The following is a 27,738-nucleotide window of genomic DNA, read 5'->3' as shown; positions in this document are numbered from 1 at the left end:
CATGATAAACTATTGTAAATGATATTGGATTAACCCCATCTGGGTTGTGTTCCTTGTGTGTGTGTGTGTGTGTAGGTGTGTGTGTGTGTGTGTGTGTGTGTGTGTGTGTGTGTGTGTGTGTGTGTGTGTGTGTGTGTGTGTGTGCGCCAAAACAAACTCGGATTTGCAGTACAAATTGCAAAGTAGGCAGCAATAGACCACAAACAAAATACAGCTTGACCTATAAGCTGGATTTAACTGTGTTTTTTTGGAGACGCAGGTTTGTCCGCCCACACAAAGTGACTGAACAGCAGTACAGCAGCAGAGAACCAGATAAAACTAAATTCCCAAACTTACAAGGCAAGATTCACCCTCCTTTCCTTTTCAGACTGGGATGAGAGAAGTTGGGCTAGAATAGCGTTAGATAGTTTTATTATTTTCTATACTTTTCCATTAAAACTTCCTTGAAAATATCATGTCCTGTGCAAATGATTTGCATAGGTATATTACCGTCCAGTGGGCCATTTTCACAAGAGACATTCTAGCCAAACACGGGTAAAAAGTAATAATGACTGCATTTCTTATATTCGTGAGCTACAGATGGTTGTTATTTTACATGCTGGGTCACTGCTGGGACACTTAATTGGAACTGAACAATTGTTAACATTATTAGTTAATTGTGCTTTTTCTGCTCTGACGAGAGACACCGTCTGCTGTTTGAAAGGTCTCACCGTTCTAAAAATTGCACATCTTTGATGTGTGCACACTGTGTTTTGACAGTTGGCTATTTTAAATAAAGCAGCTCTAATATTGCTGTTCCAAGTGCTCCTAATACGTGGCTTTTGACACCAAGTCTTTTTAAAAAAATGTTTTCATGCCTGCAAAACTAGGTTAGAGTTGCATGTTTTTCTTAGATAGTTCAGATTCTATTATCTTCTATTATTAAGTAATACATGTGACTATAGACCCATGTGTAGAGTGTAATATCCTCAAACCCTAGAGTCCAATAATAGAATTAAAGAGAAAAGCAAGTTCCATCTTCCATTCTTGCACAGAGTAACCAGTGTGTGCACCACCTGCTGCTGTGCTGGAGGTCATGCTTCACCTTTCAGAGTGAAAGCCCAGAGAGGCTACGCTTGTTGTTGAATTATTAAGCAGAGCGATGGGGGAATAGGAGCGTTTCGATGCACTCATCGATTACATTCCCTGACAGCAGTAGCAAATTTTACCAAGCAAAGACTCCAAAATGTTTCTGTGAAAATGCATCTCCACCATTTTGGTTTCCTTTAGACGACTGAAAGACGTTTTCACAGAGAAAGAGAGAGAGAGCATGCATTTCAACATGTATACCTGACAGCAAGGCCAGTAACACACTTTACTGTACAGAAACATCAGAATCAAAATCAGCTTGATTGGTAAAAGACTTGTGAGAGTATTTATGTTAGTATGTTAAGTTACAAGGCTATAAGTTATTGCTGTTATGTTGTGTTTGGTCCCATGTTGTTATTGTTCATTTATGTGATAGTGTGTTTTCACAGCTTAGGGTTGTGTTGAGCTTGGCTACCGATGATGGAGGCTCCGTCCACACTAGCCCGGATAGATTTGAAAACGGCGTTTTCATCTGAAAACGCTGCGCGTCCACACTAGCGTTTTCAGTCGTTTTCACAGAGTTGCGCGTCCACATCGAAACGGCCGAAAACGCTTACGCTCCAGTCCTGTGCATGCGTGAAACGCAAGAAGATTCGGCCCGCCTCATTTCTGTCTGCCGCTTTATTACTTTCTGGCTCTTTGAAACATTGCGGCAAAATGTCGAGGAAAAGCACCGAGTTATTTAAATGGACTAACAATGAGGTGGAGTTTTTGCTGCGAGTAACACAAAAGTACAAAGTTGCCAAAGGGAGTGAGAATTAAAGAATTTGAAGAAAAGCTATCTGGAGCATGTACAGACTGATATTAATCTGTAACAGAGTTGTCAAAAGTCAGAGCAAACAAGACAACTGCTGTATAATGCCCTCCGCTATCTTAGTTTAATTGGTCACATGACTGCATCATATGACTAACATGCGTCATCGTTTTAGAAAGTCTCTGTGTTCGCTATCCACACTGCGACGCAAAAGCACAGTTTTCAAATGTATGCGTTTTCGAGAGCGTTTTCAAAACACTGCGTTTTTCATAAGCGAAAACGCCGTCTCAGTGTGGACAGGAGGCCAAAACGGAGAGAAAACGAACTGAATGAAAACGCATTAGTGTGGACGTAGTCGGAGACTAGTGTTGGAATTTGTGACCCCTGGTCACTGTTCCTGTGTGCAAAGAAAGCAAGAATTGCAAATAGAAGCTGAAATCTCTGTCTCCTGGTTCCTTCTCTCATGTGAGGTTGCAACATTATGCAAACAGAGCAAAATCTGAACCATTATTAATTTTCCTAATCTTAGTACCATTAAGCACAAAGTGCTGCTTTAGGTATGGGAATAAAATACATTTTACAGGCTTTAAACCAAAAAATAATAGTACAATGGAAGATGAAATCAGCCATGACCACCTGCATGAAGTAGCTTGAAGATGCCTTAGTGAAAATCTACATTTTAACAATCTAATATATACACATATAAAATAACTTTTGGGCCAAGAACAAAGAAAGATTTATTGTAGTGCTATGCGATCTCCGATCTCCACAGGTGATGGACATATGTTGAGATAGTCTGGACCACGTGGTAAAAGTATATTATTGTACCGTGGGTCATGCAGCTAGCCAAAAAAAAATAAAAATTAAAGAAAAAGACAAAAACTTAAAGCATGTGATAATATAAAATGTTGTATGAACAAGGTCAACCAGCAACTGCTATGTTTATCTTAAGGTGCTGACAGCTATTTTAAGAATCAGGGAGACATGAACGGATGAAGGATAACATGCAGCTCTAGAATCACAGCACATTTGATTTGGATGGAAGTAATGATGGTTATTAAGAACAGCTGTGTGCCAGTGAGTCTCCCTGCTAATACACAAGAACAGAGAAAACACCCTACCGCCTTGAACAAATCTCACTGTCAGACTATAATTCCCAATACAATGTTCAGTTTTCTCCTGTTGGTCATTTGCTCTGACTTCACATATGTTATTGCCGTAGTGCTGGCATGCTGCGCTTATCTGAAAAGCCAATGTTCAGTGACATTGGAACAAGTACTGGAAGTGTTTGGGTACAAAAAGAAAAAAAAGGAAAAACCCTTGTTCCTTGAAAGTGTTTCTACACTTCTAATACATTCACAGAACCAGCAAATTCCCCAAACTCTACTGTAAATTATAAAAGTCAGTTTTAAGTTTGAGATAAATGTGAACATTTTTGTGATTCAACATGAGCTTCAACAACACTTATTTTTCTACCAGATTGGGTTGGATTTTATACTGCCCATTCAAGAATCTCAAAGAATGATTTATAACCTGAAACTGTTGCTGAACGTTTTACAATTTGTAACAATGCCCACTGAAAAATAAGCCATTGGTGAGGCTTAGAAATAATAATAGAAATGGTAGCAATGCATTACTAAAAAGTTTTCCAACTTTGCAGGTTCAGTGAACTAAATCTAAGTTTTTATTTGAACTTTTTCGAGCAGTATAGGTTGTTTGGTGTAGAATGATTGTCATAGATTTTCTTCTTTTCGAAAACAGACTAAATTAAATGTCTGCTGAATTTTCTTTTGTCCATTAAAAAAATAAAAAATAAACTAGATAATAAGCATCCAGGAGGGCTTTGTAGTGATAATGATTTCTGTTTTGTGTTGAGATGAAAGAAAGAAACATTTTCTGCATCGTGGGATGCAGAACAACGGTGAAAATCACACACAACTGTTCAAAATTCACTTTGACGAGTCTGCACACTATTAAAACATGATTTAAAGAGACAGAAAGAAAGGCTCGTGATGATGACCTCAGTGTCAGAACGTTCTATAAATTAATGTCTCTGCCAAGTACAACAAAATTGGCTCGTTTCACCTGCTGTCACTACCAAGGGAGGCAACATGCAGGGTTAATAGCATAGGTCAGACCCAAAGTAACTCGTGGGCACAGAGCCAACAGAAAAATCCCATTTAAGCCAGAGAAAAAGCTGGTCGGGTGGTGGACTGACAGCCATGTCATTTGCTATGGCTGAACACTTAGTGGTGAGGCACTGAACTAATTTCCTCACTTCCTTTTATTATCACCAACAGAATGGCTTTATCTCAGATCAAAAATATGCTTTCATTACAGGACGTAAAAGGGCACTATCTTCTGTAATCCAGTCAAATTGGACCACAAGGATAAATCTTTTAAAATTAAAAAAATATATAAATATAAAAGAAAAGACTAAAAATCAGACTGGTCTGTTTTAAAGACTATCTACAGTGCTAGTCAATGCTGAAGTTCAAATGGTCTATCAGAATGTGTAAGAAAGGTGATTTAAGTAACTTTGTGTGTGGCATGGTTGTTGCAGTGTGGCTTCTGAGTATACTACTGAAATTGTTGCCTGATACGTAGGAAACAGTGACTCAGACAACTGCTTCTTATAGCTAAGCTATGCAGACAAGCATCTCTGAACATGCAACATGTTGAAACAGATGGGCTAGAGCAGCAGAAGACAACACCAAGTGCAACTCTCAGCTAAGAGCAGGAAACTGAGACTCGCCAGTACTGGACACCAGAACATTGGAAAAACATTGAAGTCTCCAGATGAGGCTTGACTTCTGCTGTAACATAAAAATCATGACAACATGGATCCATCCTGCCTTCTATCAACTGCTCAGGCTGGTAGTGGTGTAATCATGTGGAAGATATTTTCTTGTCACATTTTGAGCCCCTTAGCACCAACTGAAGTGTAGCAACTGTGTGATGCTATCATGTCATTATGAACCAGAATTTCTGAAGAATGCCACCTTGTTACATCTATGGCACAAAGGATTAAGGCAGTTCTGAAGGGGAAAGGGGATCCAAACCAGTACTAACACGGTGTACCTAATAAACTGTCTGGTGAGTGCATAACTATGGGAATGTGGTTAGGCTGAACATTATTATTTTCATTACCGGCTATTATTAAACATTGATTGAAATGTCAAAAAATTCTAATAGTGATGATAAAGTATTCCTTCAGATGGAGGAATAATAGACAAATGTGTTCCTGTTCCCCTTTTTTCTTCTTTGACAGCATTTTTGCATGGCAAATGACTAATCTGTCAACTAATCACTAAAATTGTTTAAGATCCAGATGCTTTCAATATGTAAAATATGCTAATTACTAAAAAGCCCATATGCTATGCAGCAGTGACACTTCAGATTAAAAGTAAAAACTTGAACAGGTGAGAGGATATTATCATAAGTATAAATAGAGAGTAGGTCTAGCCCAAGAATATGGCTTTATATATATATATATATGGAGAGAGAAAGAGACAGATTAGTATTGTTGGAAAAAGGCAAGTGCACCCTTACATTTATCACACCTCTAACTTCATAAAAGCAGAATGAGGGCTTCCAGAATAAGTGACAAAGATTTGAATCTCCTGAACAAATGACAGATGATACCTGGTTTCTTTAAGCCTATGACATCTAATGTCTGGTGCTTTCACTGATATTAAATACTGTGGTTCCATCATGCCACGTTTCAAACAGCGCTTTAAGGCTTTTATAATTCCCGTATGGGATTAAGAAACTTCTCAAAATTGTTTTAAATAAATCACATTGTGATTACATTATGACTTTCATATTCTATTCAGAACAAGAGCAAACTGCTTTAAGACAGGATCTGCGCGTGCCTTTTATTGGAGATGTAGGGGACACAATTCACACTCAGTTCCAGTGCACTTAAGCAATGTCTCCTGTTTGACAACTCAATATTTTACGGACACCTGCAGTCAGGCAGGGTCAGCTGGTAACGCCTGACCTGTAGGAAGTGCATATCCAAAGTAATGGAAAAAAAAAATCCTGGGATTTGTACTTGAGCTGTCATGTTGTGAGAAATGGAGCTGCAATGCAACGCTGAACATGTCATTACAAACTTCTGTATGTGAACTGTGAGCTTGTGCAGGCTAGGAGGTAGATTAGCACGGCGCTCTTCCTGGTGTTCTTGACTGCAGAGGACCGGTAGAGAAAAGAAAAATGCATTAGCATGAGCATCAGAGCCAAGAAACACATTAATAAAAATCTTTACTTCTAACTGAATTAAAAAAAAGGTATACATTTGTCTGCTTTTAATTTGAAACCAATTATTGAAGTTTTAGATTTTTTTTTCAGCATTGTGTAGGACATTATTCATTATTCATCTACAATTATATAGCCTCCCACCAAGTAAATAGTTTAACTCCTAACATCCCTGAAATTGCGTAACAGATGCCTCTTTCCCCACAAAACTGTCAAGTTTTTAGCAGCCGCTGGGTTAAGCTGGCCTGTGACGGAACGAAACAAAGACATCAGCCTCCAGCTGTCTGCCTCTGTATCTGAGAGATTTATTTGTTTTCATAGGGGTGAGCACAGAGCTCTGAGAAGAGATTAGAGTTGGAATTCAGGTTGAGAGTGTTTTCCTCCCCTATTCTTATGGCCTCCAGTTCTTTGGCCTCAACTGACCCGCTCGGAGAGAAGAATGGAAAAGGACTGGAGCAACCTAGTGTCAAACTGAAGCAGTGTACAGTGTGGCTCCACAATCCTCAATTTCTCTATAGCAGTTGTGACAAGCAGAAGTGAGCATGAAACAAAGAGAAATAAAACAGCGAAGCAACGTAGTAACGTAGCAACAGCAAATCTCCTTCCTCCAACAATTGTTTTGTCACTTAAAGCAAAAAAATATATACTCCCCACATGCTCGCTAAATGAAATGTATCGCATTCTGACCTAACTCATCATGAAAACAGGTCCAATTCTGTTTTAAGAAGCTGCAGCAAAAACCAGAGCCTATTTTCCTCGCACCAGAACACAGAGGAGGGGATAAATGGGGCTGGCTGAGGAGAAGGAAACGAGCAATGCCGGGATGCAAAAATTGGTCACCGCCTGTGTTCCAATGACAGTGTGTAATCAATGGCCTGGGGTCAATGTAATCACCCAGGGAGATTAGCGTGCTTTCAGAGAACACACACAGGTTTTGGGCTGATAAGCAGAACAAGGCCTGTAAAAACACAATGTCTCAGTGCAGCCTCTGCCATTATTTGTGACTGCAGTGTATAAAAGAGATTCATCATTACAATACCGTAGTCATGGGACATCTATGTTTTAACAAGATTGATGAGGTGAAACAGCAATCAGAGGGATGGTATAATTTGAACTGGTGGCTGATAAACAACAACAAAACAGCTCAGTGTTTAGCTCTGATCAGCTGAATTGAAAAAGAAAAAATGAATAGCATCCATCCGTATAGCAGGTAACCAACCCGAAGAAGATTTTCACATTGTTTTTATCAGAGCAACCACTGACAAGTAATCAGCTGTGATTGAGTTTGGCTTCTTATAGCCAAAGGTTTGCCTGCAAAGTATGCATGTTACTTTCTTAAAGTCATTGTTCACGCTCACCAAATGGTCCCACAACGTCCCCTGTGGTATAATAGAGGAGATTTTTATAGTTCACAACCAAAGCAAGACTTGTGCTACATACAGTACCAGACTGGCTGACAGACCTGTTTTGGTTTCCAGTCATCAAGATCGAGATTTTCTTTTCTCCGTTACATGCGCTGTAAGTATGTGAAATATAGTAAAGCCAGAAACCTGTACTCTGCTAATAAGTGGAGGGACCAGTAAGGTAAACAATGTACGTCCTGACATACTCGGTAACTATGGCCACTTCTTGTAGAGTTTTGAATTTAGTCTTTTCTGTGATTAAACATCTTTGACTAAAACTCTTCATCATCAACTAATGTTTACTCAACTATTAAGAGGCAACCCTAGTATTTTAATAGGCTGTGGGAGCTTCCTAGTAATGCTAACTAAAATGTTATATTTTAATTTGTTATATGATAATCCACTGTAGGAGTAAGTGGAAGGCAACTTAGGCAAGATTTTTCATTTAGGTTCATTTTCCCTTTCTATAATCACACTTTTAAATTTAACAAATGAAAAGAAATACATTTAATGTGGTTGATTGAGGAAACTTAAGAAAGCCAACACAATAAAATATATGAATTTTAATCAGTTTAAAAATACATGGGCCAATACTGCCTTGGGATTTAAAAATCTAAAGGATAATGTAAAGGACAGACAAAAAAGAAGTGATTTGCTCCACTTAAATGTTGTTAAACTCTTTTCCCCCCCATTGTGTGTTGTTGTGGAACATGAGTAAAAGTCTTAATTATATGTAAATATAAATGTTAATGTGACACCCACACTGCGTTGGCAGTCTATCAGTTTTACGTGGGAACATCGACAGCAGGCTCAGCCCGAATGTTTCAGTTGATAGCTCTAAATAAACTTACAAATACTGCTACAAGCAAGCAAGCTCTAAGCAGTATTGGTAACTCCTTCAAAAAGTCCCAATATCTGTTCCAAACAAAGCCTCTCCTGTGGGAGGGTTGCAAATGACAGATATGACAAGAAAGGCGTGGGACAGAAGAAACCTTAAAAAAGATCAGTGGTTGGCTAAAAGCAGCCCACTCATGTCAAAGCCTGCCAATCAAATCCACAAGATGAAGTTAAAAAAAAGTGAAAGAAACCTTCAGTAAGACTGCAAATACAAGAAACAAAGTAAGAGAGACAACCCTTTGGTTGAACACACTTTGTGTACATTGCAGAAGCTAAAATATACATCCAGTACTTTCCATTTTAATGTAGCATAAAGACAAAAGCAGAATGTGTCAAAAATAATGCTGCAGATGCAAAACAAGATTGCAGACATTTAGTGATTAGACCCTGTAATATATTTACTGTGCAGTATTCATCTTTTGTGCACCAATCAAAAACCCATTAGCTATTTTGAGGAGGCACACTGTCGCTTTCACTGTAATCACTGAAATAAACAGAATTAGCAATGCTGTCAGACACAATAGACCCTCAATGTAATACCAGAGCATTGTTCAGACCCATTGCTGCTGAGATTATAATGTTACTGGATACAATGTCACAGTGCTTGACACGATACACATACATTTTTTCTTGGAAAACTGTCAGAACTGTATTAGTTATTTAGACAAAAAAAGAAGTGCATATGGCATTTAATACTATCATCACGGTCTTGCGTATTTCCTACTCTTGGGGAATGACTTAAGTCAACCCAATATAACTTAAGAATTTATTGGAAACAACTTGGTTAAATTTTGTGCCTATACACAGAATAAATTGCAATGTGAATGTGCTGAAATACATATTTCTGATATATTTCATGACTGCATTTACATTAAAAAAGGAAGTAAACACCATTATCACTTGACCTCAGCCCTGCGTACCACCACCTTCAGCAGTCAGCTCTATTTGCTTTAAAGCTGCTCCAGGAAACATTTTTGTGGAAAACAAATGTTGTATCTAAAGTGCATTATGAAGGACAAACAAGGTCATCCACCTTTATCTCAGATGCTCTAAATTCTTCTCTGTCTTCTTCTTCTTTTTCCAAAAAACATCCAAATGTATAGTGTGAGCACTGGATAGAGGACTCTGACAGGTGGCAAAACAGACTGTCTAGATTTGACACAGCAATATGAGTTATTTAACATATTCAGTCCAAATAAGAAACACTGGAATTTGGAACATTAAGGCAAATGTGCATATGCTTCCTTCATGGTAGCACCAATATGCACATGAAACTGGAAGAAAAACCAGTTCAGCAAATTCCAGCCTGCACAAAGAAAGTCAATGAGAGGCGGTGAACCATTTGGCATCAGGGCTGTGTGGGTGTTTGATTTACCAGCAGCCAAGTCATCATTTTAAAAGGCTGAGCATTCATCTGCCATATGGGCTTTTATTGTACCGCTTAATTCTTTGTGAATTTCCAAGCTCCATGTGAAAAACAAGCACTACAAATTCACAAAGCAGCCTAGGAATTTTAATTCATGCAGACCCAGAGATAAAGTTAACTTTACGGTCGATAATGTTGTAAGAGTGAAAAATGGCCCGAGTCAAAAAAACAAAGCAGCTCGTGGATCAGAAAGTTGTAAGCTGTTGGATGTTTTTGTAACTGAATTGCTCACTTCTGTAGGTGTATATATAAATATGAACATTTTTTTGAAGTGTATCTTAGACAGAAGGCAATGAGAATGACATCATTTTTAAATTGAGAGCATGGCAGAAATAACTACCACTGAGTTCTGACATGAGTTTATAGCGTCTAATAATTTGAATGCATTGGTGTAAGTGTGTTTTAGTTGTTGTATACTCTGTTAATGAGCAAGTGTATTTGTTTTGAATCTGCAAGAATCAAAAGCCCTTGTAAATCCAAACTACGTTTTCTTTAATCCCAGTAAATGATTTGTTGAGTTCTGGGAAGTCATTTGTTCTGCAGGGAAATAAAACAAAGCCCGCAGCTTAACAAAGTGGTTTGAGTGTGTGTACAAGCAGCATTACAACACAGAGACCGTCAGCAGTTTTAGTCTGCATGACATCATCCTGATGTGAATTGTATTTAACTGCAGTATTATAGGCAAAAGCCAGTAGTGCATGGCCATGAGCCAGAAGGACACTCTGAACTGGTATAACTAAGGGAGGAATACTTAAAAGAAATTTCCCCCCATGAGTTAGAAGTGGGCCTGAAGCACCAATAAAATAAATAATTTAAAATACTGTATCATATCATATAAAAGAGTATATATTCACCAAGCAGTTTATTAGAGTGCATATCTAATGATACATACCAAATAAAATTAAGCGGTCATGTTCTAGGGTTTCATCAGGCTACTTCCTGTCAATCCAATCTGGCAACAGTGCTCCTTTCTTTCCAAAAATTACATTTCCATGCATACAACCACAGAGAATAACAAGTCCTCAAACATGCATGAGACCTGAAAAAGCAGACATGGCCAATTAATGCTGTCTTTCCATGACTCACACCATTATTTGGTACAAGCTGGGGAAAAAGTTTAGTGATGGAGATGAGGTCAAACACAAACAAATGAACTTGCGGAAAAAATGCGAGCTCACCGGAACGTAGACACAACTGAGGGATCGCACAATTAAGGATTTAATGGACTCAATAATGAAAGTACTATTGTTCGTCTTTTATTTTATGCCTCAAGTGACAGCTAAGAGAAGGGTTTGAGTAACACATTATGGAAAAATGAGAGCCCTTTTGAAGCTTTATTAGCAAACCTATTATTTCTCATTGCAGGAACCAGTCAGAAGCCTGGTGCTGTTAAAGACACAAATGTTTGACACCCTTATAAATATGCTGTATTTCAATAAGTGATTCTTTTTACAATAGACCAAAGCAGTCAAAAAGTTATTACCGCTTCTCAACACATTTGGCTCTTAGTCATGTTTTGTGTAGTGCATAGTCCACTTTTAGCCTCAATTTCTGCACTTGAGCTGTTAGTATGCTTTTGCCATTTAACAACATGCATATTACTAGTTTTCTAAAAATTGCCATTGACCTCTGTTTTAAATTTGTGCATTTTAGTAAAGCTGTAAAATTGTCAGACAGCTAAACCTTTATTAAAAATCAACATTGTTTTAAGGATTAAAAACACTGGGTCATTTATTGTATTAAAAATATATAAAAAATATTTTTCAGATATGACTGACTGTATTAGTATTGAGATAGCCCCATTATTACTTAATGTTTCCTTTATCAAAGACGATCTGTTTCACTGAAGTTTCAAGTCAGTGCAAATCAAAACACGGCCATTGTTGCACGTTGCACAAAATGTGGCCTGCTTTAGAAATTAGTCAGCAACAAGTGAAGAAAATTGTAATACCTGTGTGGAATCAGAATAAATCACTGCTTCTTTAATATGCTAAACCTGCCATTTAACAGACTTTATTTATTTTATTTTATTTTTTTGTTGTTTTTTTTACTAAACCCTGAAACCTTTGTTTCCTGGTAGTGTAGGAAGTACGCTGTTGATAATCACCACTGCGAAACAACATGTGGTTCATATTTGCATAAATAGCTGGAAATGCAGCACCAAGATAACAAGCCTGTGTTTTTCTCTCTATTATACTTGATTAGCAGAGCCAGCAGAGTGAAGCAGCTCCATCACACTACCTCACAGGAACTCAGGTCTGTTAAAATGCAACAGACAGGCATATAAAACTACGGAAACCTTGGTCTGTAATCCAAGTTCATTGACCTGACACAGCACAAGCCAAGTGCACTGAGCTCAGTGAGATTCTGTACAGCTCCTGTAACTCTAACCATTCACACTGTATCTACATTATGTTCTTCTACCATATGTCCTATGCCATATGTAACATGAGTTTGAGTTTACTCTAGTGACCATACCTATAGTACCAGTGGCGATGTCAAACATGGTCTCTCCATGAACATGTGTCAGTAGTGAAGTGTAATCCCTACTACACTGTAGTGCGTGAGCTGTGTAATCCCATAGATTAAAATGCATCCCATGACCTGTAAGGGTCTACAGAGACAGAGGAGAGGCAGAGACTGTATGTAGATATATTGTATAAGACTGTAATTAAAAACAAGAACCTTCATTTAACCTTTGCTGCTGTCATGTTATGCCTAGTACTCTACTGTAACTGGACATAACTGCATGTTGTAGGTTGAAAAATCAACTATAACAGAAAAAAATCACACATTTGAATATTTGGATGCCATTGAATATGCTTGAATGAGCAGGAGGATTTTTCACTCACATAAATCATTCAGATATGAAAAAATGGATACAGATCAGAACAGAGCTGCTAATCTCAACTTAATTTCTGATTCTGAGTTTCCAATTTGTAACCAGCACTGGGCTTCAGGTACACGACTGCCTGCCAAAAAATACAGAGAATGTGCGTAAGTGTATATTTACATACACACATAAAACATGAGTGAAATGAGAGCTATTCAGCCACCTGTGTCCTGGGAACACATCTTTTCATGTCAGACACTCAGAAGTGGAAAACACCTTTGCACTTGTGTTCTCATTCTTTCGTAGGCGCTACTTTAGCAATTCCAGCAATACAGACAATAACCAGCAGAGTCATCAACAGAAATTTTAGCAACAAGCAACAAGGATTCCACTTGTGGAAATGTTGACAAGGCTTTTCCCACTCAAATCCAAACAATCCCACTTAAACAAACATCTTTTAACAATAATATAATTTTTGGACACACTGGAGAACTGGCTGCACAGTTTTATAAACACAAATATTTTCCCTCAAAAAAGAGATGTTAATCTCAAGGGACTACTTAGTTAAATAAAGGTTGAATAAAGCATTATAGTTATCCTTGCCTTGATATGCTGTTGAGACTTTCTGTTACTAAAGTATCTTCAACTCAAAAAAGTTGACTCTAGAGGACCTCAGAAAGTGCTCTGTGATATCAGGCTCCGAGATACTGTACAAGAGTAGAAGATCTACTAATTTCAGTAAGTTGTGAGGTGCCGTAACTGCAAGCCACACATTTCCAATTCATCAACCAAAGCGTAGTAACATGATGCTCTGAGCCATATGTAGAAATTGTGATTTATTTATTTTTCGATTCAGAGGGCCAGTGCTAGCTATTTGCCTTCAATCATGTTATGAGTGTTGACCTTCCATAGTTTTTCCACCAGAGGGCACTCTGCAAGTTCCCTGTTGGCAACACATACTTGGAACGCCACAAACCACAAACACAAAATCCTGGAGAATCAGCTAGTGTAAAAAAGTATTCTGTAAATTGTTGCAACAACAATACAACATTATTTTAAACTACACATAACCAATGTTGGGGGAATCTGTTTGGCAGATTTTATATGTATGAAGGGGAAAAAAATATCAGCTGCCATAGCAGGTTTTTACCAAACATCCATGTCAGTCTTAAAATCCTATATCAGTCAATACTTTATACATACTATAAATAGCCAAGTATTTCACATACAAATAAGAATAAAAGTCCAGAAAATGTCCTATTGAGTTCATTTTGTATTTTGAGTAAACATGGTTTTGGTGTGAAAAGCCAAAATAAAAATTTTGCCTATAGCAGGACCAAACATGGTTCTGTTCTAAAATAGGACCATGTTTGGTCATGTTTTGTCTGAACATTCAGAGCTGTTTGCCATGTTCTGGGTTCATAACAGGCTCATTAAATACCAGTAATTCACTTACAACAATCTAATAAGGCAAAACATCTAATAAGACAAAACCAGATTTTCAAAGGTCCTTGAATTCCCATGTGAGATAAGTCATGCAGGCTAGACATTAGCGAGGCTTTCTGTCTGTGATAGCAGTGTTGCTATAGTTTGCAAAACTAATTCTAAAAGTATATGTTTCACTGCTTTAAATCCCAACGCATAGCTGTCTTCAAGAATCACCAAGCTAATGAGTGAAAGTGTGGTTTCTCCTCCTAAAACTGCCACCAGGATGTTCTTGGGCAGTTTACTGTATTGAACCTCAAGCTGCTTCAATGGTGCTGCTCTGTTGCCAACAGTAAATATCAGACAACAACAAAATCAACGTAATGAAGTTAGTGCTGAGTAGGCTGGTGCAAATGGAAATAGAAAAATATATATATATATAGAAAATTGAATATTCAGGTAAATCCTAGAACTAGATTTATAGCAGAAGCACACAGCCGCATAAAGAACATGCATTTGAAAATGAGATAGGCACTGTGCAACACTTTGAACTTCTTAATGATCTAAGAATAGCAATTAACCCAGGATCACTCCGGTTATTTTTAGGAGCCTTTCCAGAACTGACTAGCCTGTGCCACACTGGATGTGTGGCACAGGCTTTGTGAATTGCTACTGCTAGGCTAATGGTTTTAGCATGGATTTTCTCCAGCCTGATGGACTCGTAGGCAGAGCAAACTCAAATCTCAGAACAATAACAACCAATTTAGGACAAATAAACCGTGTAAAAACCTTTTCTCATGCTTTGGAAAGCAAAGGCAGCTTTACACAATTACAGCTGAAGCTGAACATTCTGAATAAAGCCATCACACAGAAGGATAAAAGTAGTTCACAGAAAATAAAGGACATTCACTGATGTGTACTAGGTCCCAGTCAGATGTGAAATAACCCTATTACTTTCTAGTATATCACATTAAATCGAATCAGAGTGTAGAAATATTAAATGGTATTATTGTGGCTTATATCAGTAAGGAAGGTGGACAAATATTAACTTATATGGTAACTTATGGTAAGGGGTGGGATTAAATAAGTGTGCACTTCTTCCCACTCCTTTTTGATATGTAAGTGAATTAGCAAAGGTGAAGCGATACTGTAAGTGTATTTTGCTTTATTTTGTATAGCCTTTCTTTTATCTTTTCTTTCCTAAATGAACTTCTGTTGTTTACATGACAGGAATAAAATGATTACAAAAAACAAGTTTATTTCAGTAGTTTTGTAGATTATTAAAAGGGAAAAATGCTTAACATTTTGATTAGCACTGCAATAGTGCTTTAAAACGATAATCTATGGGCGATCGTGGCTCAAGAGTTGGGAGTTCACCTTGTAATCGGAAGGTTGCCGGTTCGAGCCCCAGCTTGGACAGTCTCGGTCGTTGTGTCCTTGGGCAAGACACTTCACCCGTTGCCTATTGGTGGTGGTCAGAGGGCCCAGTGGCGCCAGTGTCCGGCGAGGCTGCTGGACACTGGTGCCACCTGCCAGTGTCCGGCAGCCTCGCCTCTGTCAGTGCGCCCCAGGGTGGTTGTGGCTACAATGTAGCTTGCCATCACCTATGTGTGAATGGGTGGATGACTGAATGTGTAAAGTGCTTTGGGGTCCTTAGGGACTAGTAAAGCGATATACAAATACAGGCCATATGTCTGTAGTGATGTATGTTGATCTATTTCTGTGTCTGCATCTATGCACTGATGCAGAGATTGATGTTTTATAGGTCAAATAGACTTTAAAGAAGCCAACACAGAAATCTAAAAAAATTGAACCCAACCTATTTTAACAGACTTATGCATCAAGAAAGCCTATTGGTTGATCCAGCTACAATATAAAGATATTTTTTAGTCATAATGACCCCATAACTCTGGGCCTCAAAATAAAAGTCTTTCTTCAAAGACTTTTATTTATGAACTGAGGAAGTGGCTCATCTTCTTCTTTGCTCACTGAGTTCCTCTTCAAGCAGTTCATTGAACATTTTTACCTCTTTAAGCTCGTAATGAAGCATTTGAGCTATAAAACTCTTCATTTATATTTTTTCTGCTTCAAGCAACTCTTTGATAGCCTGTAGGAAACCCTTAATCAGAGCTGTCCTATGTTTTCCACTCCACTTGCACCTCTTAGCCTTCTTGGCCCGACAGCTTAAACCCTGCTCTTCTATTCAGTTGCCTGACAGATGGCTGCTTCTTTCCCTCTCGAGCCTTAAGTTTCATACTGTGCTTCATTATTTTCACCTCCTGGAGGAGTTTGAAGTCCACCGTGTCAACAGACCTTTCAACAAGGGTATTGAATTTCAGTGAAAAGGTCAGCTGTCTCAGGTGGTTTGCCTGAACACGAGCTGTCACTGGGTGTGGACTGAAAAAGCTATCATTATAGTGGTCATAGATCTGTTTGTGAAGTATCTTATCTGTCTGTGCTGTCTTTTTTAACTTTTCCAGCAGCTGAAAGATGTTTGCTTGACATATGACTCCAAAAACTACAACCGAAAATACTAAAAATGAGCTTTTTGCAATGCACAGCTTTAATTTATTCTTTTATCAATAAAGATTTATGCTCTCTATCCCACAGAGAGCATTCAGTGGTCACGCTGGTCACAGGTTAGATGAATACAACAACAACTTAGTATCCATTATGTATATGTTTCTGCATGAAGCTAGATTAAACACAGAGAGCATTAATTTAAATTTTACCTCAGCTGCCATTAACGGCATTAGAATATCTTCTTCCTTAGCTGAATGATAGTGCTGCACTATGGGGGTGGGGGGAGGCTGGGTAAGACTTACATAAGAGTTGCAGATGTTGTTTCCTGTATTTAGCTAAAATGCAATATTTATTCAAATATTACTATGTTTAAACTTTTTTTTTATTTGTATATTTTTTTAGCTCTAAACAAACTCTAAATTCCCAAGATTTAAGAAGTGATTTAATGTAAGCTGAAACTTTAAATTAATAACAACAAGAAAAAAAAAACTTTTATTTTAAGAGATATTCCTGTGAGGGGAAGTGAGGCCATGTTAAAATTCTAGCTTGAATATTTTTTGTGTGTTTATTCTATTTAAATGTTTGTTGCTTTGAGATGTCCCCTTGTGGCTCATTTGTGCCTCCCCTCATTTAGACTCTCTGTTTAAGCGCCAAATAAAGTGCCACTCAGGTTTTCTGTTGGGTATTCCCCATTTTCAGGAACCAGGACTGACTTTAAGCCACATCATCAGATACCCGGCCAACTTTGCTGTTGCCTCATTGACAGATGTGTATATTAGACATAAACGATTGATTTTCACTCTGTACATGTGCCATTTAAAATGTTGTCTGTAATATGTTTTATGATGACCCTGGTGAAAGCCATAAGGAAAAATACATCAGTAAAACAATAAAACTGCTCTTTAAACTAAGTGCTGCTAGAGCTTTATCCTCCGAGAACCTCAGTCCCACCTGTTTAGCTGAAAATGCAAAGCAATCTACCTTCATTACTGTAATAAACTGTACAGAAATGGCTGGTTAGATTGCAGCAGTGCCGCATTTTGGCTGCATAACACTGACAATAAAATAAAACAGCTCCATAATACTACTTTTTAATCATTTACACTATTGTCTGAATAAGCAGAACACTGTAGATTGGAGTGTGAAGTATAGCATGTACTGTTTAACCACCTTTTAAAGTTAATAAAGCTTTTTCTATTGGTAAAGAACAATAAAAACATTGGCAAAAGGACATGCAAAGCAGTAAGATTGCTCTTTGTTTACTCCAAGAAAGGCCTTGTAAGGGAAATTGGTGCATCACAATTGACTTTGACTGTCCTTTCATGAGTGAGTTCAGTGTGTTATCTCATGTAGAAGACCAAGAGGCTCTGAGAAGTGCAGATGTGAAGGTTTCTGACAGATAAAAAGGGAGGAGCTGTGATAACCTTATACTGTATCTACTGTAAAGGCAGTTACATCGATAAAGTAAAAATGGCATAGGTCACTTATGGACAGTGGGTCATATGCAGACACACACACACACATGTAAACACACAAACCAATAGGCTAACGCAATGAAACAGGCGAGGTAGAGAAAATAGCGCTTACAATTAGATTATCTCTTTGACTCTAAGCCAGCGCTCCAACATAATAACAGATAGCGCATAATGGCATGAGTCTATCAGATTATTACCACAGTAATCCGGACACAGTGATAGCTAACTATAGTTGCCCCAAAGCTATACAGACAATGAAAGGTGTTCCAACAGTATATCTAGATAACAGATATTGAAACCCATATCGAGATAATTTTGGTTAATTCTAAAACACAATGAGAAGGAGACAAAGGGAAATAAATAAATAGGCCAGAGGCATGATAGCACAGCAGTCTCTGTCTTTGTCCTTGCCACACACACAACACACAACCAAACACAAAGATCAATAAAAGCTAAAAAGCGTTGCATTGTGGTTAGTGCGGTCATCACGATGTGTCCTTCAACCTCAGGGCAGTCAAGGACATCAGAGTGCACTTTGTTTAGCAATGCACCACTTCACACAATGCAGATACACTTTGCACACACACGTACACAAAAAAGTCCTCACAACTACAACCTTTATTCCCAATAAACCACTCTTCAGTCCTGTGTAGGGGACTGGGGAGTGGTTCATATATAGACGTTTCATCACCCATGCCTGTAAAATGCATTTAACAACGCAAAGCTGAGAATGCTGTTTTTTTTCCCCCACAATTCACTTAAAAACCCATAAAAAAATCTCTTTAGGCAAATTTGTTAAGCCTGGTATTCTCTTACACTGGTGCTGAATGTGGTTCTCTGTATAGGACACCTGAAGCCAATGTATTTTTATAGGAATTAAAAATTTGATAAAACTCAGATCAGTCTATATGTAACAACATGATCATCATGATATTAATCAAAGAAAGGAAAATAGCATGACTTATCCACCTCTAAAACACCCAATCAGCTTGAAACTTCAAATAAACTTATCAGACTGGACAGAGTGTAGGAGTCACTGACTTTTATGACGTTTGACAATATCTGAAGGCGATAAGCTGTTTTGAAACTGGTGGTCTCAAAGTATTTTTTACCATAACAGCCTCCAGATTTTGTTCAGAAAGGTGTGAAAAAGAAAACAACTGGGTAAAGGTGTCGAAAAAGCACAAGCAACCCGTTACCTGCTCTTTATAACTGTAGTGAACAAAGAAGCATCTCACGATTCAGAATCTTCATCCAGATGGGTTACAACAGCAGAAAACCCTATTATGTTCCATTCCTGTCAGCCAAGAAAAGAAATTTGAAGCTGCAGTGGGCACTCGCTTACTAAGGCAGGACAGGTAAAGACTGGAAAATGTAACTTTGCCTAATAAATGGAAAATTTCTACCAAGAATGCAGATGCTCACCTCAGAACTTGTCATCTACAGACTGATTGGAGTGTGTGCGGAGACTGTTTTCCTGGCAAACTTTGCTTTGGGCCTTTAATCAGACAATCAATTAATCAATTATTCCTTGAATGTCACAGTCTGAGGATTGTTGCTAAGTCCATTACTTCACCATCCCTAAAGGCTACATCCATCAGCAGAAAAATGCACACAGTTATCACACACTGAGTATTATCTCACACTAGTAATCTCACACTGGTTTTTAATATGACAAAAGGTTTGTTATGAAATGTATCCAATACTGTGTAGAATGGACATAAGGATCTTTTGCAATCATAGTTCTATCATTTGTTCCAAATGTTTTGATTGTTTAATTTAAGACAAAAAGGAAAACTTTTTCATTTGATGTTGCTAATTAACTCAGTGGTGTACCTGCCCCTCTTTCTCTGCTCAGTGGTGGTAATTGGACATACAAGCTAGAGGGAGATGTAATTTTGGGGTGAACTTTTCCTTTAATATGTACACACAGATCTGTTCAGTGTTTTTTTTTTTAATTTTTAAAATTAATTTAGCTCATTCTACATTCTACATGTAGAATTCAATAATGCAATTCTTTGTGTGTTTTTAATTACAACTGATCAATGGCAGCACAAATGAACAGCATTTAGGACCCCTTTATCACCTTATCATCAGGTGCTCTAATGCAATGCAAAACAGTCTTTCAATTTTTACCTTAAGAAATGTTTACTTACCAAAAAAAATACATAACACAAAAAAGAAAAACATAAGCAGTTCCACTAAATCAAACTATCTCTTTAAGCCATCTCAAAACACTGAGTGTCTTCATCAAACACCATGGTTACCAAAATTAGCATGCCATTTATGACTCAATTACGCTTCATTATATCCAGCAGGAGCAAGCAGCAGTGTTGTGATGAGAGGATTGTTGATCCTCTCCAGCCTCGTGTCTTTGCTGCTGCCCTGAGGGCCACTTATTTAGCTCAGATTGTTGCACTGAGGAAGGAAGTACTAGTTAGACACAGCCAGTTTGATGAGAGCCTTTGCTGATGAAGTAGCAACTAGCAGTAGACTCGTCCTCACCTTCTACACATGGTTATTGTTCACATAAAAGTTTGCGTTAACATCTGTTTACAACTTTGCACACTTATAGCCTGTTATAATAACAACATTTATTAAATGATCACATCTACTGCTTAGGATTCCTGTATAGAGGTAAATTAAAGATTTAATAGTTTGGGAGTGGTAGCCTAATTGAATGCAAGCCATTTGAAAGCCTTGAGTTCTCAGAACAGCAATTTAACCTTGAGATTTAAATCTGAGCCAAGGTAGACCTGAAATGTAGAAGCATTCCATATCAGTTTATATTCAGCCTATAGCTGCTTTAGATAAACTTTAGTATTGCAAGAGATAAGTGCTTATTTCTTTCAATGCTTTCTTTCCTTAGTTGTTCAAGAGAAGAACAGTCATTTCTGTTGTAAAAGTAAAACTGAGAATCCATTATCATTTAAGTCTTTTATTTGGTCCAATTAATATTCCAAAGCCCAGAAGTTAATTTACTGTTTTACATTTAGCACTAATAACAAGTGCTTTTTAACATGTAAGAAGCTACAGACGCAAAATGTTTGGCCGTTTTGCTTTTTTTTTCTTTTTTTCGCTTAAATTAAACTAGATTGGAAAAGTATACAACATGTCAGTGATTGACATATTCACTTAAACAAACCATAAACTTGAGACATTCAGTCTCAGTCCCCATGAGTTTAACTGTACAACAGTGAACTACTGTACTGAAAGTTTATTTTCTGGAAAGGATGTTTAGTCCAGCCTGTCCAAAAGAAAGTTTGAAAAACCGTGACAGAAAACAGACTCCTGGGTGCGTGACTGTTGTGATTTCTAGCTTCCCTCTTAGATTAGCATCAGAGAAAACGCCACAGCAGTTAATCCACATGCTCACACATTTAGATTAAAAAGAACAGAAAAGCAAATATGGTGCATTTTTGCAAATACAAACAACAGCAAGTGTTTATTAATTTTCCCATATGCAGCCAAGAGATTTTCATCAATTAAAAAGCAACACGTTTCATTTTGCAATGAAATCCTTCAATGTTTCCTGTTTACATAACAACAAAGCACCAACAAGCTGCAAAGCACCACATTACTAATCAAGCCATTAACTCCTTGGCTACCGTCCAACAGTGGCTAATGCCATATTTGTTTTGACACAGCTCACTCAATGCTTTTAACTTAATTTTTTTAAATTATCTGCTGGGCTTTCCATGAGGCACAGGGTGAGGCAGGGTCTCACTACCAGATGTATATGCTAAATGCTTATAGAGAATGGTACAACAAAATACAAACTATGATAATTGGGAAGTAAATTATTCCCTGATTTCACCAAAAAATGTTTTATTCAGATCTCCATACTTCACTCCACACTTTCAGTTCAAGTTTTACTCGTATCGCACCAAATCACAACAGCAGTCACCTCAAGGCACTTTATACTGTAAGACAAAGACCCGAGAATAATGGAGAGAATCAATAATGGAGATGACCTCCTATGAGCAAGCACTTGGCAACAGAGGGAAGGAAAAACTCCCTTTTAACAGGAAAACAAAATAAGCATATATCTGCTGCAGCTGACTGAGGGTGAGGGGACGGAAGCAGAGGAGAAAAAAATTAATTAATATTAAATCACTGGGTTTGATCATTTGAGACACAGATTTGCTACACAACCAGTTATTATCATTACCAATTACTCAAACTCCCCCATTACCTATAGTGCCATTCCCAGTTATTGCTTTTCTGTTTTTTAAAATCTCTTAAATTGTCACCATTGCCGCTTAAGACAATTTTGAATATGTTGTCTTTCACATTGGTAATGACAGAACCTGTGGGCCAGATAAAGTACTTAAATAGGCCATATGTTAGATCTGTGACTCCCACTAGAGCTGACTGAATAATCTGAAGATGAATGAGATGATAGCTGAATGGAAAGAAAAATATATGCAGCACACACAAACGTATTCAGACAGATGCCAGATGAAGCATGTAGTGTATTTTTAAGCGTTCTCAATCAGTGTGACTGTATATTTTATCTCAATATAAACTCACAGACACTAGTTACACATTGCTGCTCATCTAACTGCCTCTGTCCTGAAGTCATGCCAATTGGACAAACAGGCAGTAGGGACCGGCACAGGGGTGAATGGTTAGATGAAGGATGACTATAAACAACCAGGTTAAGGAGACAATCTGCACCATAAATCTGGAATATTATCTGCTGCAGGCAGTAGGAAGGGGAAGCCTGGTGAATTGGCACCATTAAAGCATGTGACGTTTATGTGCTCATCTCTCCTATAGATTCAACTTAGGATGAAAGCCTTTCATTTAGGCTTTGTAATTAATCTTCACTGTATCAATATACTTAGCTTAATGATAGCTCTCTGAGGTAGGCAAAGAGGAAGAAAATAATCAGGGTAGAAGCATATTGCTGTAAAATGAAAATGAAGCACTTACAGTAACACATTCGATTTCTCTGTTATGATGACTGGATTGCACAGACAACAATTAGTGTGAAAGTGATTTGCTCTGGTTGCAGATACTGAAGGGTATTATTCAGTCTAAATGGAAACTCCATACCATTCCATAATAAAATCTACCACACTTGATGTCCATAAAACCAATGACAGGTAAAAGTGTGAAACCCGGGGTCCTGGCATTCATGTGGATGTCACTTTGACACTGCATCCATCTGAATATTGCATTGTCCCCACACGTTCCCCACTGAGCTTTGGCACAATGGCACTCCACAGTAGCAACAGCCTTCCCACAGAGAACAAAATCACTGCAACTCCAATCACAGCTGCCTCACAGAAAAAGGACAAAAAAAAAGCCAAAGCATTGATCTCGCCTGTAATCTCTGCAGATAGCAGTATCCCCAGAACAAGCCTCAACCAAAGAGTCCAACTTCTCAGTGGTAAACACTAAAGGACTTCCAGTGTTCATGCCGCAAAGAGTCAAAACTGTCTTTGCTGCATGAGGAGTACCAACACAACATAAAAACGTGACTTTAATTCTCTTTTACTGATGTTGTTCATGGTGCTGAAAATGCCACATGTTGTATGCATTTATGAATATTAATGTACTCAAGTAAAATAAATTTGTAAAAAAAATGCATTTTACTACAGTACCAGCATTTTTTTAAGAAAAATGCGACGTGGAGTGAATCAGGAAACGGTAACGCATGAAAAGGAAAGATCACCTGATGAGAGGCAGAGTGGAAAGGAAAGGGGGGAAGAAGAAGACTGGATAAGAAGAATGCAATTAGGCTAAGCTTTCAAATTCATTTGAGACAGGTAATTACCCCTCTAGATAGGGAAAGATAGGGAAAGGAAGAAAAACAAGAAAGGAAGACCAAAAGGAAAAGCAAGCATAAATATCAATACATCTGAGCTGGAAAGCACACAAGCAAAAAAACTGAGCTACAAAATTGTCCTTAAAAAAACATATGTTTTACACTACTTCTGCTACTTTCTTTTTTTTTTTTTTTTTTTTTCTTTTTTCTTTTCGCCTGTCCCGTTTGGCTCTTTTGCCATCAGAATTATTGTCTAAAGGCGAAGAAAGATGCCCAACGGATTTTCTTTATCAAATTGACCATCCCAGCTTTGCCGTAATGGTCCATTTGATTCACCTTTTATTCTTTATTTTATTTTCACTTGCTGAATACGGGACAGACTTGACTGGGGGAAAGAAAAGGGAGAAAGAAAGAGGGAAAGAAAAACAGTTGAGAAGAGGGACGGGGGAGAAGGGCAAAAAACAAAAACCAACAGAATAAGCAGAAAAAAAAAAAAAAAAAAACATATATTGATCACCTGGATCACCTGTTGAGAAAGAAAAAAGAAAACAAGCAGAAGAAAACGAGAGTAATACAATAAACAACATCACAATGATATATGGGAATATGACAGTAAATACTAAATATTAAACATTATTGTGCAGCACGTAAGATCGACAGCACAGTGTGCATTGAGGTAGGAGCCAAAAAGGGTGTAGTTTGTGTGTGTGAGATCACCCGTGTGTACACCTGTGAGCATGGACGCGCTTGTTTTCTTAAAAGGTTCCCTCATGTAATGATCTGCTAGAGGGTGTGGGGGGCCACTGCCCCGTCCTCCAGGGCATGAAGCAGGTATGGAGGAGATCAAAACCCCAGACATCCAGAGGCCCCCAGAACACAAGAGACCAAGGAAGACCAACAGAGGGGCAGCCGTGCCACTGTCCCAGAAAGAGCTGAGGAGAGTCCCAGATGAGGGGTCACCCAGCAGCCACGGAGCAGAAGCCAGGGGGGGTTGCAGTGACGTGCCCGTGAGCTCCGCCGGCAGCCAGCTGTGCCTGAGTGACCGAGCCCCAGGCCGAGAGGCCGGGGGCACCCCACCTCCGAAGTGGCCCAAGCGAGCCCCAGGCTCCAGGCCCCGATAAGCAGCCACCAAGGAGTGAGCCGGTGTGTACCCGGACGCCCACCCCCGGACACAAAGAACCACCAACGCACCGATGTCTGAGGGAGTCCGCCCCCGGCAGGGGAAGTGGTGGGGGGAGATAGGCCTCCAAACCTTGGAGGGCCTGAGCTGTCCTCAGAGAGGTGGCGTCTGATACCCAACCTGACATATGGACACAGACATACAGGCACACACAGATACAAACATCCATTCCCACCCTCATGCTCTCATATGCACTTACTCCACACTCAACCAACGTGGAGACAGACATAAAGAGACGCTGTACACACAATCACACTCCCCAAGCGTACTCTACGAACCGGGTCTAGGTACCCTTGCCCCTGGAGGGGGGAACTGCACCCAGACCCAGGTTGTGTTACCCTTTTCCCTGCGGTGGGGAGAAGCAGACCGCCCCGACTCCGCAGCAGCAGGGAGGCCCCACATTCCGGACCCCAGTCGGACGGCCAACTCCTCCTCCTAGCCCCCCTGCTCCAGCAGACCGCAGAGAACGAGGGTGAGAGAAGACTCCTAACCTCCCTCTACCCGCTCATTGTAGTGTTGATGTATGTGTGTTCTAAGGTGCATTTAAAACCCAGGAGGGCATGGAGCTACCTGCCAGAGAGCAGCAGGTAAGCGCATAGCCCCTCCTGCTAGCCCTCAATGTCTACGTGTATTTAAAATTGAGAGGTGGGCAACGACGCCAGGGGTGAGGTGTACACCCTGATGGTAATTGGGATTCCGTGTAGCATGCCCACCCCCAAGATCCTATATGTATGTGTAATGAGAGTGTGAGTAATGTGAATGTCTAAGTTGCGGGATAAAATTGAGGCAGAGGCAGCCAGAAGGGGACAGAGGGGGGGGGGGGGGGGGGGGGGGGTTACCTCCTCTGCACCCTGGTGACACACCCCTACTCCAAGGCCCTGCATGTGTGGGTGGTTGTGGTGGAGCGGGAAGAGGGAGGCAGCTGGAGATGGGGAGGGAAGGAAGGGAGGGGCAAGTGACCCCTCCCTGGGGCCAGCTCCCCCGCTGACCCCAGTAGGCACCCCCATACTCCGCGACCCGCCAGGGAAGGGGGGCCCAGGCCCATCCGAACCGGGGCCCAGTGCAGCGGCGCCGCCCGGCCCCACAGAGCCCGGGGCAGTCCACCCCACCACAGAGAAAACTGCACCCACCCCATCATCCACTCATCTTCCAGACTACATAAGACAATAGACACCCAGGCTGAGATCTTCCTCCACCTCTCCTGTATCTCCCCCTCTTGCAGAGAGAGTTCCTGAGAGAGGAAAGCTCCTGCAAGATGTGACAACCCCCCCCCCCCCCCACCAGTTGAAGAGCCCCCCAGGTGGCTCGGCGCACCGGTGGCACCCTGCGCCAGTGGTGGGCCCCCATATACCCACCGGCCCACAACCCCGGCAACACACCAACCAGGACCCAGGCCCCAGGCCCCCGAGGCCCGGCCAGGGCCCCAGGCCAGAGCCGGAGCGCCCCCAGAACCTCACGCCCGTCCCGGACCCACCCAAGGGCAGCCAGGCTACCAGGTCAGTAACCCCCGTCCGTCAGCACAGACCCTCCCCTAGCCCCGCTGCACGTAGCCACGTAGCTACTTCTGCTACTTTCGGGATAATGTAAAAAATTGCTCACGTATTCTAAGCAATCATAAATGTGTAATTCATAATAATAATTAATGTTTAAAATGAGGCTGTTATCACAAGTGAGCCTGAAGTGAAATTTGTGTTTCTAATTTTTAGGTGACTAATGACATCATCTCTGTTTTTCATCTATTATCTCAGCACATCATCATCTTTATTGCCGTTCTAATTGCCCCAGCTCTTTACTGCTCAAAAGACAATCGAGTTGTTTTAAAAGACATGATTATATTTGTTCCAGTGGCCGACGAATCCACTCATAACAAACCAATAACAATATAACAATACACAAATGTTGCTCCAAATGAATCCTCTTCAATAGACAGGCCAATAGCTGTGGTGACTGACAAATGGCCTTAGACCGCAGATAAGAGAGACAGAGAGGCTCGGGTAATGGCTTATAATGGGCTGTTCTTGAAATGCCAATCCCAGGATTTGCTCCGTGATTACTGATATTAAGCAAAGAGTTCAATTTTCCCCTGTGACTCTCAGCCTGACTATATCTGTCCACCTCTCTATTGCTCGTTGCCTTTTTTCTTCTGTCAATGAGCTGTCTTTTTTTAATTCACCATTCATTTTATTTATATTTTTATTTCTATGATTTACTACATAATGACACAAATCAGTGTCACCAATTAAAACCCCTGAAAGGTGAAGCAAATAACATTGATCACTTGTTACAACGCAGTGTCACAATGCCATGGGAAACCTTGTGTCCTGTTGTCATGTAGATATTAGACACGTATGACCCCCCTAAACATTGCAGAAAATACAACATGTCCCAGCGGCAAAGGCACTTTTCATGATCAGCTGCCTCTCCCAGGAGGAAAATGTGCCAAAAACTGTTGAGTTATGCTTCAAAACAGGACAAAGAGCCCAATATTTACTTGGCTCTTGAGCTTCTCTGATCCCAGTCCAAATCAGCATCAGGACAATGTTCCAGAAATGGCACAATCTACTGAGTCCCACCCTGCAACCCTTTAGGACCCAAATGATCTAATGCCAGCATCCCAGCGCCAACAACAAATACCCCAGGAGGTCCAGTATCCATGTT

General features: G+C 39.7%; 1 protein-coding gene and 1 long non-coding RNA gene across 8 annotated transcripts in view; both read right to left on the bottom strand.

The window, feature by feature from the left end:
• pde1cb (phosphodiesterase 1C, calmodulin-dependent b) overlaps positions 1-27,738 on the bottom strand; it is a 110,461-nt gene that overhangs the window by 27,072 nt on the left and 55,651 nt on the right. The window lies entirely within an intron of this gene.
• Positions 45-25,888, bottom strand: LOC146497550 (uncharacterized). The gene is made up of 2 exons (XR_014870494.1): positions 3,243-25,888; positions 45-3,201 (listed from the first exon to the last, which is right to left on the bottom strand). It is a non-coding gene; the product is annotated as an uncharacterized LOC146497550 (long non-coding RNA).

The sequence above is a fragment of the Neolamprologus multifasciatus genome, chromosome 18 (assembly GCF_963576455.1).
Source record: "Neolamprologus multifasciatus chromosome 18, fNeoMul1.2, whole genome shotgun sequence".
Lineage (NCBI taxonomy): Eukaryota > Metazoa > Chordata > Actinopteri > Cichliformes > Cichlidae > Neolamprologus > Neolamprologus multifasciatus.
The sequence above is the reverse complement of the archived record's forward strand: the minus strand, read 5'-3'. Positions and strand labels throughout refer to the sequence as shown.